The sequence below is a fragment of the Dromiciops gliroides genome, chromosome 3, assembly GCF_019393635.1.
Source record: "Dromiciops gliroides isolate mDroGli1 chromosome 3, mDroGli1.pri, whole genome shotgun sequence".
In the NCBI taxonomy this organism is placed as follows: domain Eukaryota; kingdom Metazoa; phylum Chordata; class Mammalia; order Microbiotheria; family Microbiotheriidae; genus Dromiciops; species Dromiciops gliroides.
Window position 1 is genome coordinate 272,495,070 of NC_057863.1, and position 15,278 is coordinate 272,510,347.

The following is a 15,278-nucleotide window of genomic DNA, read 5'->3' on the forward strand; positions in this document are numbered from 1 at the left end:
ACTTGGATGCTATACCACTTGGCGCATACATATTTAATATTGATATTACTTCATTATCTGCCGATCTGCCCTCCCTTTTTATCACCCCTTAATTCTTTTGTATCATCACATCAAAGACACTTTATATTTATACCCTCTATATAAAGTCCTTCTCTCTGCCCAAATACATTTACAGTTCTTAAGAGTTATGAGCATTATCTTCCTGTGTAGGGACATAAACAGTTTAACCTAATAGGGTAACTTTTTTTCCCCCTCTGTTTACCTTTTTAAACTTCTCTTTAGTCTTGTATGTTGAGATCAAATTTTCTATTCAGTTCTGGTCTTTTCACCAGGGAAGATTGAAAGTACCCAATGTCATTAAATGTCCATCTTTTCCCCTGAAAGAAAATGCACATTTTTGCTGGGTAATAGATTCTCGGCTGCAATCCAAGCTCCTTTGCCTTCCGGAATATCATATTCCAAGCCTTGCGGTCCTTTAATGTTGAAGCTGCCAGGTCCTGAGCAATCCTGACTGTAGCTCCATGATATTTAAATTGCTTCTTTCTGGCTGCTTGGAGTATTTTCTCCTTCACCTGATAATTCTGGAATTTGGCTACAATATTCCTTGGAGTTTTCCTTTTGGGGTCTCTTTCAGGAGGTGATCGGTGGATTCTTTCAATGATGATTTTATCCTCTGATTCTATGATATCAGGGCAGTTCTCCTTAATAATTTCCTGGAATATGGTGTCTAGATTCTTTTTCTGGTCATGGCTTTCAGGCAGTCCAATGATTCTCAAATTGTCTCTCCTCGATCTGTTTTCCAGATCAGTTGTCTTTCCAATGAGGTATTTCACATTTTCTTCTATTTTTTCATTTTTTTTATTCTGCTTGACTGATTCCTGGTGTCTCATGGATTCCTTATCTTCCAACTGTCCCACTTTAATTTTTAAGGTATTGTTTTCTTCAGTGAGATTATGCAGCTTTTTTTCCATTTGGCCAAATGAATTTTTTAAGGCTTTGTTTTCTTCAGCTTCCTTTTCCAAGCTGCTGATTCTTTTTTCATAGTTTTCTTGTTTTGCTTTCATTTCTCTCCCCATTTTTCCTTCTACCTCTTGCAATTGATTTTTAAAATCCTTTTTGAGCTCTTCCAGGAAGGCTTTTTGTTCTTGCAACCAATTCACCTTCCCTTGTGAGGCTTCAGATGTAGACAATTTGAGGCTATTGTCCTCATCTGAGTTTGTGTTGGCTTCTTCCCTATTGATACAGAAGCTCTCAATGGAGAGGGCTCTTTTTTGCTTCTTACTCATTATTGCAGCTTATTTATTTATTCTTTAAGTTGAGGTCTGCTCTGGGGGCACCAGGGTCCCTGTTTTGGGCTTCTTGTGCAGGTGTATAGGTGCTGTGTGACCGGGCTTTTACTCTGAGGCCTTTATGGTGTGTGGAGATCCCCCGCCCTGCACTTCCTGTCTGATTGTGCTCGGCCAGCCAGGCGCCAGACCCCAGCGTCTGCTCCCGCTGTTCGTGGCCCTCTCGGCCGGTGCAGGTAGGTTTTTCCACTGTCCTTCTTGGCCACCAGATTTTTGAACCAGGTTCCGGGAGCCTCAGTTGTTCGGCTGTGGCCCGCAGCTCCTGCTGACTTGCCCCGACCCCCTCGGCGCTGGGTTGCTGCCCTGCGCTGGGCCTCCCTTTTGCCCGAGTCAGACCGACCTTTTCCTGAAGTGTTCTAAATTATCTCTGGTTGGAGGACTGTGTCTCTCTGTCTCTTTGCAGGTTCTGTAGTTTCAGAATCCGTCCAGAGGCTTGATTTAATGTTCGTTTTGAAGGAACAGAAGGAGAGCTCAGGCAGCTTGCTGCTTCCTCTCTGCCATCTTGGCTCCGCCCCCAATCCTTCTCAATACATTTTAATTGGCTCAGACACCTCTACTTTAGGCCAATTCCCTCATTTTTACAGACAAGTTTCCATTTGATGTCCTTTTCATCTATATTGTTGTAGTTATTTTCTATATTTCCTAGTTATGCTTACTTCATTTTACATGAGTTCATGTATCTGATTCCTAATATTTGTTATTTCTTACAATACAGCCATATTTATTACATAACTTTCATAGACCAGAATTTGTTTAGCCATTGATGGTCATCTACTTTGCTTCCAGTCTTTTATTATTACAGAAATACTGCTATTAACATTTTGATTTCTATGAGGCCTTTCTCTTGTCACTGATATCCTTAGTGTATAGGCCTAGCAATGGAATTTCTGGACATTTTAGTCACTTTCTTCACATGATTCCAAAATGTTTTCCAAAATGGTTGTACCAATTCCCAGCTCCACAGACTGTGCCTATCTTTTACAACATAACATTGGACTGAATCCTTATCACCAAGGATGTGAGCTTTTTATTTTTATCATTAACTGTGCTCATGTGGTGAGGAGGGAAAATGCTTCAAGTCTGGGACCTATGGTCTTTCTCTCTCCCTGGGGATTACTATAATGAAAACTCTTGGAGAATTTTATACTGTTAGAATTCTGGTTTTATAAATAGCATTAATAATCTCTAATTTGATGTAGCTAGGTTATATCTTCCAGTCCATTCTAACACTGAATTGCTCCTAAAAATGAAGATCTTCTGTAACAAAATTCACAAATCACTCTCAATTTAACAGCCAATCTGTTGAAAAAGAGGACTTTTGGGGCAGCACATTTATGTATGGCAACAATCTATATTTAAGTAAAGAACTCTGACTTGCAACTCTGACTTGAGAGCTTACGTGTGTGTGTGTGTGTGTGTGTGTGTGTGTGGTAAAAATCTATAGTGTAGGGACAGCTAGATGGCACAGTGGATAGAGCACCAGCCCTGGAATCAGGAGTACCTGAGTTCAAATCCGGCCTCAGACACTTAACACTTACTAACTGTGTGACCCTGGGCAAGTCACTTAACCCCAATTGCCTCACAAAAAATCTCTCTCTCTCTCTCTCTCTCTCTCTCTCTCTCTCTCTCTCTCTCTCTATATATATATATATATATATATATATATATATATATATAGTGTAAAAACATGGCCTCCTTGGTGGGATCTGATAGGGTCTGGGTATGGTGCTGAGGGAATTCCAATCTAATTGGCCAACCAAAGCAATACTAAAACCCACCAGCGTCACTGCCATTCACCAACTCCAGCATCATTTCTCAGTCCACACTCACCATGAGGTTTTACTTCTTTAGCTTTATTTTCCTTAATGGTCTCATATGAGATCCAGGGGGAGAACCAGAATTCACATTCTATTGGTCTCTTGTTAGCTTTTGTGTTTGTCTGTCTCCGTGTCTCTCCTTCCTTTTTACTCCCTTTTCATGGGTTTTCAGGAACCTCCCTCCTCTACCTCAGCTTATGCTAAATGGGGAAAGTGTTTCCATTTTTTTCAAGAAAATAGCTTCTCCATTTTTAATCTGACTCCATGCTAGCAAGAACTTATAGAGCACCTACTATGTGCAAGGTGCTGTTAAGTGCTTTTACAAATATGTTCTTATTTGATCCATGTGACAATCCTGTGAGGTAGGTCCTGTTATTATGCCTCTTTTACAGTTGAGGGAACTGAGGCAGGGGTTATGATTTGCCTGGAGTCACACAGTAAGTATCTGAGGCTGGATTTAAACTCAGGTCTTCCTGACTCCATCCCATTAATTTAATGTAATATTAATGTGAATAACTAGGGTTTCTTGTTGAAATCCTATCAAAGTTAGTGCTTTTAGTCATAAAAATAATACTATTCTATTGGGTAGGGTTTATTATGAAAGCATAAATTGCACTTGTTAGCTCTTTAAAGTCTTAACATTAAGTTTTGAGATAACCAGGTTCAGTAACAGCTGAACCAAATGCTAATAAAGATTTTTGTTGCATATTCTTACGTAATTTCAAGTCATTGAGCAATTAAACAATAGTCAACAATCAGGGAAGAGTGAGTCTGGAATGCTGACCCCTTGGCTTTGGATGATAGGGGAAAGAACAGCTCTCTCTCTCTCTCTCTCTCTCTCTCTCTCTCTCTCTCTCTCTTTTACATAAACCCATGAATCTTTATTATGCGCATCTTACATTTCCTTTTAAAAATAATAAACATTTTTATTTATAGTTTTGCATTCCCAATTTTATACCTCCTTCCCTCTCTCTCCTCCCCCCTCCCTGAGGTAGTAAGCAAACGGATGTGGGTTATATATGTGCAATTATATAAAACAATACCATATTAGTTATTTTGTATAAGAAAATGTGAATAAAAGAAAAAATGAAAGTGAAAAAATAGCATGCTTCAGTCTGTGTTCCATCAATATCAGTTATTTCTTTGGAGGCGGATAGTATGCTTCATCATTAGTCCTTTGGGACTGTCTTGGATCATTGTATTGCTGAGAATAGTTAAATCATTCACAGTTCTTTATCAAAACAAAATTGTTGTCTCTGTGCACAATGTTCTCTTGGTTCTGCTCATTTCACTATACATCTGGTTCATACAATTCTTTCAAATCTTCTCTGAAATCATCCTGCTTGCCATTTCTTATGGCACAATAATATTTCATCACCACCGTATACCACAGCTTGTTTAGACATTCCCCAATTGATGGGCATTCCTTTGATTTCCAATTCTTAGCTACCACAAAAAGAGCTGCTATAAATATTTTTGTACAAAAACGTCTTTTTCTCTTTTTTTTGGATGTCTTTGGGATATAAACTTAGCATTGGTATTATTGGATCAAAGAGTATGCACAGTTCTAGAGCCCTTTGGGCATAGTTTCAAATTGCTCTCTAGAATGGTTGGATCTTTTCCTAACCCCACCAATAGTAGATTAGCATCCCAGTTTTCCCACATCTCCCTCAACATACAATATTTTCCTTTTTTGTTATATTTGCCTCTCTGATAGTTGTGAGTTGATACCTCAGAGGTCTCTCCCTTTTTAAATTTCCCCTCTTACAAAGACTATAAAAAGGTAGTGAACAGTTTGAACAGTTAGTGGGAGAGCAATTTGCCCTTCAATGGCTAAGCAGGGATAACAAATGTGTCGAGTGCCTAATGTAGGAGACTCACCAGATACCACTGTTGTGGCTTCCATGGCTTCCTTCTTGTTTCACCTATCATACATGGTCTGATGAAATGAATCTCCATAACCTGTCTCTTTTCCAGAATTCTTCTCCAATGATAATTGGACTTCTGGGTAAAAGCATCTGCTCAGCTGCTATGGTTACTTCTAGTGTCTCACATTTCCATGGCAACACCTGTGAGAATGGTGAGAGGGATACACTTTAATATTTAAATGATATAAATACTGTCCATCAATTTGGAGATATTTTTCAAAATGTGTAGATATGGTTTAGGGCAAGTCACTTGTCCTCTCTGGTCATCAGTTTCTTCCTTTGTGACATAAGGGACTGGACTAATTGAATTCCAAGTTCCTTCTGATTCTGACATTCTGTGATGCTAAGGTTCGGAAGGATAATTCAATTAATATTTTAATTAGTGGGTTTTAAGTATTTCCACGCTGTTCTGCCAAAGTCCCAGGAAAATATCCTGAAATATTTTTCAGGGACGGGGAAGGAGAAAAGGGTAGGTTGAATTAAATGGCTTCTGAGGTTCCTTTTAAATCTGATGGGGGATAGGAAATAGGAACAATGATCAGAGAGAATACCTGTCAAAAGCAATAGGACTTGGGAGCTTCTGGAAGCAAGCAATGTGCCTTAGGCAGAGAGGCATGGATAAACTCTGATGCAAAGAAATGAATCCTGATCGCCTTATTGCAACCCTATCTGATCAGTACTTTTTTTTTGTTTTGTTTTTTGGGGTTTTTTTTGTCTTTTTGCAGGGCAATGGGGGTTAAGTGACTTGCCCAGGGTCACACAGCTAGTAAGTGTCAAGTGTCTGAGGCTGGATTTGAACTCAGGTACTCCTGAATCCAGGGCTGGTGCTTTATCCACTGTGCCACCTAGCCGCCCCTAAGAATGATGTAGACTTTGTTTATTTTATTTTTTTTGTGGGGTAATGGGGGTTAAGTGACTTGCCCAGGGTCACACAGCTTGTAAGTGTTAAGTGTCTGAGGCCGGATTTGAACTCACGTCCTCCTGAATCCAGGGCCGGTGCTTTATCCACTGCGCCACCTAGTTGCCCAAGTACTTTTAGTCACAAAAAACATTCATTCTATTGGGGAGGGTTGTTCCTGGATGTAAGATATAGCTGTTTCAATGAACGTAAGTAGAACTCCTCATGTTTTGAATGTTGTGGGTTTGTGAGCTCATTAGGGATCTGGTGAGACAAAGGAAAAAACTAAATGTCAAAACTAAATCTTCTTTCTTATTGGCAACTTTACAAAGGCTAGATCACCAACTAAGGAAAATGAAGATTGTATATTACTTAATAAGATGCAAAGGTGAATGAGATTTTTACTTTTAAGGGCTGTGCCTTGAAGACTTTGGTGTGACTTGTGCATGTTGTAACAGTATAGGTGAAAAAGACAATGCTAATGGAGAGGGGGGCTTGTCAAATGATAGGCTACAGGTCAGACATCTTTGACTCAGAGGTCTTACAGGAGAATATGTTAAACCTGCCAATATTACAGTTATAAGAATAAGAGAATAAATAGAACCAGGAGCAGAGATGAGAAATGGGAAACTCCTCCTAACCCTTCCTCCCACCACTGTCTTAGGGTAGAGTCAGAAGGTAGGGAGACTATTACCACCATTCAGAGGTCTTGTCACTTGCAGAGTTCCATGAGAGAGCCTGCAGAAGATTTGCTCTTGATTTGGGTGAAACAATTTGAGCCTTCAAATGGACATTTTCCTTTGTCCCCTATAAGGTGGATGAAATGAGGAGTTCTGCATACTTGGCCCCATAGAGACAATTCCCTCTACAGCTATTTCCTCCATTACCCGATAGAGGGTGCAAGAGAGGGAGTGATTTTTTTTTTTAAATGAGTTTGGTGAACTAGATTCATGCTCCATCTCTTTCCCCTCTCTTTCCCCACCACCTCCACCAAACTGCTTCTTTTTTGTGAGGCAATTGGGGTTAAGTGACTTGCCCAGGGTCACACAGCTAGTAAATGTCAAGTGTCTGAGGCCGGATTTGAAATCAGGTCCTCCTAAATCCAGGGCCAGTGCTTAATCCACTGTGTCACCTAGCCGCCCCCCCCCCACAATACTTCTTATGATCAGACTGCTTCAGGTGAAATTAGATTCAAACTTTTGGACAGAGGCCCACCTGGGTTCATCAGTCTTTATTAGTTATGAGTTTTCCTTGACAAACCTCCATGCAGGTGTGGACAGGTTGACGAATGAAGGCTGAGCAGGAGCTTGGAGCATCTTTAGTAGTCATCTAGGAAAAAATAGCTGGATATTTGAAGTAGCAAAGAACTGGAAAACAAGGGGGTGCCCGTCAGTTGACTATTGAGATCATAGCATATAATGGAATTCTATTGCAGTATAAGAAATTATGAGAGGGATAGTTTCAGTGAAACCTGGGAATTGGTGAAGTGAGGTGAGCAGAGCAAAGAAGATAATTTATATAACACTTTAAAAACAAACACTTTTGAAAGTCTTAAGAACTCTAGTTTATAACTAGAACTCTATAATAATAGAATTTATAATAAAAACTCTAGCAATAACCAAGTATGATTCCAGAGGACCAAGGATGAAGAATGTTACTCACCTCTCTGCACAGGATTCAGGGTGCAGAATGATACATACATACATATATACATACATACATACATACATACATACATACATATATATATATATATATTAATGTTAGGAATGTGGGAATTTTTTGACTTGACTGTATATTCGCTACAAAGGTTTTCTTTTTCTTTATTAGAAATGGAGTGAGCAAGCAGAAAAGAAAATTTATTTTTGTTAACTGCCTTTTTTATTTTTAAAAATATACATTTTTCAATTTTTTATCTCACTTAGGCTGGAAGTGCAATGGATACATACAAACTTTTCCCACTGGTGTTTGGCAGGGGACCTGAAAGGGAAAAGATCAATAATCAATGCCTGGAGTGCTTTGCTTTGTACTGCCTTGCTAATCTCTTATCAGGTATAATCACTAGGATAAGAAATAAATGTGTGATTTATAGTAAGAACATAGTCCCCGGTAAAAGAACCTGTGTGTGACCAAAATATGTTGTAGTCCCACAGAAACTGTTAGTTAACCTTAGGAGTTATAAAATCATTATAAAATGTGTATCTTAAATATGTGACCATAATAATCATAACTTTTTATTAAAATGATAAGAAAGTCATGTAAACATCTGATTGAGACATCATGGAAAGTCCAAATTTAGGGTGTCACAAAGTTAGGGCATAATGACCTGTAAAATGCAATCTTGCATGAATCAGCTTCTGGAGGACATTCTTGCACCACACATGAATAAAGAGACGTATAAATATCTTGGGGTTTCAGACTCTGCTAGGTGGACTGTAGGCCCCACCTTTGTTTCATTTAGTAAAGGTTGATTTCTTTGCCCAGAGACCCTTCCCAGAGCTTTAACCTGTTCTGTTTCTGACCTGGACTGATTCATCCCTACTTAGGCAAAATAGTCCCACCTGGTCTCATAAGATTCACCATATTGCTGCTGGATTTATTGTGGACACCTGATTGGTTTGGCTCACTGCACAGTGATGGTGATGGACTTGGGCCCTGAAACAATAAGAGACTTCCTTGTTAAAAAAGAATGATACACTCAATATGGTAGCTTCCCATATTCCTCAGGTGTTAGTGCCCTTCATGAGTAGTTGGTGGTGGGAATCACCAGCAAATTTCTTTCACTGGTCATGATCCCAAAGAGGATAGTCTTTAATTGGTCTTTTTCTCCTCTGGCTCTAGACTACTCAGCAAGACCCATTGTTACTAGTTAGGAATCTTTTTAGATAAAAATCTTGTCCATTGCATTCCTTGAAGCTCTCTCCAATGCTAGCCATTCAGCTCCCATGCCTACATTCCAGCAAAGCTTGACTAGGATTGGAGATCCCAACCTCTGGTAGGGTATGTATAATGCCCACCAGAACCATCACATGCCCTTTGCTGAAATTGATAATCAGGTTGACATCCCTATGATAACAGAAAAGTTTGGAGATTGAGTCATCATCATCTAGACACAGGAACTGTAATGCTATATTGTGGTGGCTGGAGGATCAAATGATCTCCTTAATTAAGAACTATGCAGCTGCTTCTGCTAAATGACGCTTCTTGTGCCAACCAGAGCATTCACTTTTGAAAGATTAGTATGACACGAATACATGCAGCAGCTGAACTGGATTTTGTGTGACAGTTCATTATGTTAGCCCTCTTTTTCTATCTCAGGCCAAGAGTTTTGCCCTCTCTGTCTTTGATATTTATTCAGGATATAGGATTTCAGTGCCTGTTAAGTGTTCCACTATGGCCGGCACCATTAAAGTTCATATGAAACATATCCTTCTTCCTTATTGTGCCCCCTACTTTATCTCTGATTAGGACACACATTTTACTGCTAAATAGCCAGTAAATGAGCATTTTTGTGCCTTCTATTTGCCAAGAGCTATGCTAAGTATATAAAGAAAGGTAAAAGATGGTCCCTGCTCTTGAGGAGCTCACAATTTAATGGGGGAGATTACATGCAAATAGATACACACAAACATGCTATGGGCATGATAAATAAGATAAATAAGAATTAATGGATGGAAGCTATCAGAATTAATACAGATTGGGAAAGGCTTCCTATGGAAGGTGAAATTTTAACTGAGACTTGAAGGAAGCCAAGATGCAGAGATGAGGAGAAAGAGCATTCTAGGCATTGGAGTCAGTCAGAGAAAATGGCTGGAGCTGAGAGATGGAGTGTTTTTGTTTTTTACTTTTCCTGGGAACAGACAGAGGTCAGTGTCACTGGATTAGAGAGTAAGGGGAGTGGGGATGTAGGTTGTAAGAAGCCATGAATTGTATGAAGCAAGATTGTCAGCTAAAGGGGAAGGGGAGAGGGAGCCATGGGAGGTTTGACAAGGAATAGGAGGCATGAAATGGCTTGGAAGAACTACTGTGGAGTGTGGGATTAGTGAACTTATTAGGAAGTATAGAAAGATTTCCTAGCAGCAGTGAGGTCCCAGTTGGGGTTGTATAACATAAATTTATATTGGACTCCATCAGAACAGTTGTTTGATTTTCTCCAGCTTCATTGAACATCATGGGTATAAGAGCAAAGGCAAGAGATGGTGGGAGACCATACTAATCTAATACTTGGCAGGTATTAGACTAATGGTGGAGCTATTACTTGGCAGGGCAAAATTGTTGATATGATGGCGGGGCAGTAACTCAAGAAAAGAGGACAGTGTAGGGGACAGCGAGGTGGCACAATGGATAAAGCACTGGCCCTGGATTCAGGAAGACCTGAGTTCAAATCCGGCCTCAGACACTTGACACTCACTAGCTGTGTGACCCTGGGCAAATCACTTAACCCTCATTTGCCATGCAAAAAACCCCAAAACAAAACAAAGAAAAGGTCAGTGTAGAGGTGAACAGGTTCACCAAGGGGTCACAATGGGAAAAGGAGGAAAGAGTGACGATTTCAGGGTTGATGACCTCAGAGAAAACTGAGGGGTTGAGTGATTAGGGTCACAGTATAATGGAAGAATAGGGTTTAATATAGTAAGGCAGAGGAGAGGCTGTGATCAGAAAAGGGAATTTCAGAGTTCTTGAAAATGGAGGTAGTTTTTTTGGAGGTGATGGAAAGATATAGATTATGACTGCCTTTGTGTGTGGCTGAGGTGAGGTAGAGAAGTAGGTAATGGGCAATGAATAGATGAAGGAACTGGGTGATTGAATGTCAATGTGTATGTTGAAGTGTTCTAGTATGGAAGCAGGAGTTGAGAGTAGATACTGAACTCAATGAAGAAGGAAAGAGAGTGTCCTCGAAGTTAATAGCCAACAGCTCCCATGAGTAGAAGATGTGGATTACATGGAACTCAGAGTAGTATGTTACTGAGTGATGGTGGAAGTGGGAGAACATAGAAGTAGCAGTGAGAAACAATGTGTTCCAAGAGTTATGGGGGCAATAGAAGTGAGAAGGCATACGATTCAACTAGAAATGCTGATTACAGATAGAAGTTATGGCTTCAAATCCCAGATCTCCTGCATAATTCTGATGGGCACCAAGCCTCCTGGGTCTCGGTGTCCTCATCTTTAATAAGAAGTTGTTGGGTTAGATGTTTTCTGCAGCCCCTTCCATTTCTAGATCACATGATCTTATACTGAACTAGGGCCAAATATCAGACCCAGGTTATATTTGCAATGAACATATTTTGCCTAGTTAAAAGTAGAATTTATTTCTTTAAAATTGGGAATGTCCTGGATAATTGCAAATATATAATAAAGGCTGCTTCCATATCTTATTTCTGGATCCCTTGTGCTATCCACATTTTTGAAATTGTAGAAAATTGGTACATGGCAGTGCATGCTTCCCAGCATGGCCCTTGCCTCTCCTTGTGTGCTCATATCCTCCCTCTGCCCCACCATGGTGAGCTGAGGGAGAGGTGAGTGGGGAGAAATCTGTCCATGTTTCATTGGTTGGATTTTCTTGGCAAAGCTTCATGGGCTTCAGAGCACAGCCTTTGGATGTTTGGAATTGTTCCTGCTGCAGGGATCATTCATCAAGAGGATAACAATGGTGCCTTGTCTAGTATCTCAGTCCTAGACCCATCACTAACAGACATGTGACACTTCATATCAATGATAAGGTTTTTACTGAACCCCTCAAACACTCTGATTTCTTTAATGTAAAGGAACTATTTCCCCTCAAAACTCTTTTTGATGTCAGAGTACATTTAGGGCATATAAGGTTGTCCACATAAGTTTGTGGAACCATGCATCCTTGGGCCTCAACTAGTGCAGGACATCATTGACTTGGACCAAATGGGCAAACATCTCCAGCTGGCTTTGAACTTTACTGCCCACTTGACCTATCAGAAAGGAATTATTTTGTTCATGAGCCAAAACCAGCATTTTACCCAACTAATAAAGTAAATGGTTGTGCATTGTAGAGAGTATGTCCACACCAGATATTTTAAAGGGGGCCTGCTGGACCAATGTCCCCATCCAATTTGGCCCTAGGGTCTGTCTCCAAGATCTGATAATATTCCATATGCTGAACGATGTCTCTTGAGCCACATGTGGCTGCCAAGAGGAACATCCCTACTGCAACTCATGCTTCATTTCATATGCCATCATTGAAATTATGATCTCCCTGACTCCATTAGGCTCCTCTGCCACCTCTTTGGAATGAACATCAAATGGCTAAAGTGAAGAGGAAGCAAGTGGAATTGCTCTACAGCTATCAGAGCAAACAGGTGGTTGACAAGACAGGAAACACAAACCAGTAGCCCCCAGGCCCTGCTCAGTTAGGAACAAAGACTGTGTTGGAATAAGAAAGCTGAGCTTTATAAAGGATCACTTGACTTCTACCAAAATAAAAATGAGACCTGAATACCTCTTAGTTCTTAAAACCAATATTCTCTACTATCTATGTATACTATTCTGAAAAAAAGTGAAATCTTTTTGCTATCAAAAAATAAAAAGAAAGAGAAAAGAAATTGTAGAAAATTATGCCAAAACTAATGGCCTTTTTCAGGTCTCATCCTTTTTGATATCTCTGCAGCCTTTGAGACTATCAACCTCTCTTCCCTTTCATACTTTCTTCTCTCTAGGTTTTTGTGACACTGATAGCTCCTGGTTTTCCTTGTCTGAATGTTCCTTCTCAGTCTCCTTTACTATGTTTTTGTCCAAGTCATATCCATAGGTGTCCCCCCCTAGCTCTGTGTTTATCTTTCCCCTCTTTTTCCTCCATACTATTTCCCCTGATGGTCTCATCAGTCCCAATAATTCAATGATCATCTCTATGTAGATGATTTTTCAGATCAATTTATTCAGACTTACCTAACCTCTCTCCTGACCTTTTAGTCTCACATCTAGAATTACCTGCTGGACATGTCAAACTGGATATGCATGTCAAACTGGATATGTAGACAACTCAACATGTTTAAATTGAACTCAGTATCTTTTCCCCAAAACCCTCCCCTCTTTTGAACTTTTCTAATATTTTTCAGGGCAACACCATCTTTCCACTTATCTAGACTTATATCCTTGGCTCCTCATCCTCTCTCTCACATTCCCCGTATCTAATTAATCACCAAGTCCTGTCAAGTCTACATTTGTAATGTTTCTCAGATATATCTCCTCTCTTCTGATACTATAAATACCCTGTTGAAATCCCTCATAAATTCATACCTGGATTGTTGTGATGGTCTGCTTATTTGGTCTCTCTGGGCTGCTAGGTTGCACAGTGGATAGAGTGCTCACCCTGAAGTAAGGAAGACTCATCTTCATGAGCTCAAATCTGGTCTCAGATGCTTACTGTGTGACTCTGGGTTATTCACTTAACCCTGTTTGCCTCAGTTCCTCATCTGTAAAATGAACTAGAGGAACAAATGGCAAACCACTCCAGTATATTAGGCATGAAAACCCCAAATGCAGTCATGAAGAGTTGGACAGAATTGAAATGACTCAATTATAACAGTTGGTCTCTTTGCTGCAAGTCTTTCTCTACTTAAGTCCAACCTCCACTTATCTTTAAAATCAAGTTAATCTTGCTAAAATTAATTAATTGGGGGCAGCTAGGTGGCGCAGTGGATAAAACACCAGCCCTGGATTCAGGATGACCTGAGTTCAAATCCAGCCTCAGATACTTGTGTGATAAAATAATAGAATTTGGCAGATGTCCAGGGGCCCCACCTGATTTATCTAGTATTGTTTGAATTGGGTGAGAATGAGAAACTGACTAAGTACCTACGTAAGGATGATTAGATGGAGGCCACACCTGGCCAGCCCCGAGTGATGTGTTGGTATACTACTGACATCAGCAAGAGACCATTCTCAACCAACCAGCTTGAAGGACCTCCCCTTTTGGGGGAGGGAGAGAAAAACTAGGAAGTGGATGCTCACTCATAGAAAAACTTTATTTTTGGTGAGGAGAGATGAGCATGGTGGCAGAAGGAGAACAAGGTGGGGCAGGGGGGCCTCTTAGTCGTTTGAACACTGGCTTGGTGGTGAGATATTTCATATAGGCTTCTAGGAAAGGAAATTGCTTTCTTTCTCCCTGGCTATACGGAATTAGATCTGAACTAGGATTTCCATGCTATAAGTAATCTGTTCTCAATCTCTCTCTCTTCACTAACTTATGATATATATTTTAATAAATCTTTAAAAGCCTAAACTCTTGCTGAATTTATCAGTGATTTAAGCCAGCTTCCCAAGACTGGGGGGGTGCAGATTAGAACCCACAATTTAGATTTCAGACGACACACTTGAAACTTACTAGCTGTGTGACTCTGGGCAAGTCACTTAACCCTCATTGCCCCACAAAAAAAGTAATTAATCAAATTAATCATTCTAAAACATAGCTCTAACCATGACACCACATTTTCAATAAATTCCAATGTCTCTCTATCACCTCCACGATCAAATGTAAAATCCTTCATTTGGCTTTTAAAAAAGCCAGCTTTCTTAGACTGTATTTCTTTCCCCAGTCTCTGTGATCCAGTGACATTGCCTCCTTGTTATTACTCCCAAAAAGATACTCCATCTTCTGACTCCAGGAATTTTCACTGGATGTTGTCCATACCTGGAATTCCCTCCTTCCCTATCTCAGTCTCCTGGCTTCCCTGACTTTCACCCTTTTATGCCACTCTATTCCTCTACCTTATCTCCACTTTATCCTATATACATCTTGATCACACCTAGTTGTTTGCATATATTATCTCTCCCTTTAGACTGTGACCTTTTTGAAAACAAGGATGTTTTTCCCCCCATTCTTTGTATCCCCACTGTTTAGTCTGGTACTTGGTAGACATGGTAGACTATAATGCTTTTTGAATTGCTGACTTGATTTAACTTTACTGTTAACGAGGAAAGAGATTTTAGAAGTCAAAACCCTTATTTTCCAGATAAAGAAACTGAGGCCTGGAGAAGGTCATAGAGTTCAAGATCATAGAGTAGCCAGTGGTAGACCTGGGACTTGAATGCAAGTCTCTGAATTTTAAGTTTTTTGCTATTTCCTTGATACCACAATTTACACTAATTTCAGTGTTCTCACTATGTATTCCATTCTAGTTAAGACAAAACATCTGTAGACCTAACCTTGAAGATTTAAAATTGTAGTTATGACTTTGCATGTTTGCTTAACCATCTTAGCCACTGGCTTTTCTCCCTGTGAAACACTAGGAACCCGACCCTGTGTGTTAAAATCAAATGC

The 15,278-nt window shown here is 40.0% G+C and overlaps 1 pseudogene; it reads left to right on the plus strand.

Annotated features, from left to right (window-relative positions):
- Positions 1-3,033: 3,033 nt before the first annotated feature.
- LOC122747461 lies at positions 3,034-12,396 on the plus strand (annotated as a pseudogene).
- The last annotated feature ends 2,882 nt before the right edge of the window (positions 12,397-15,278 follow it).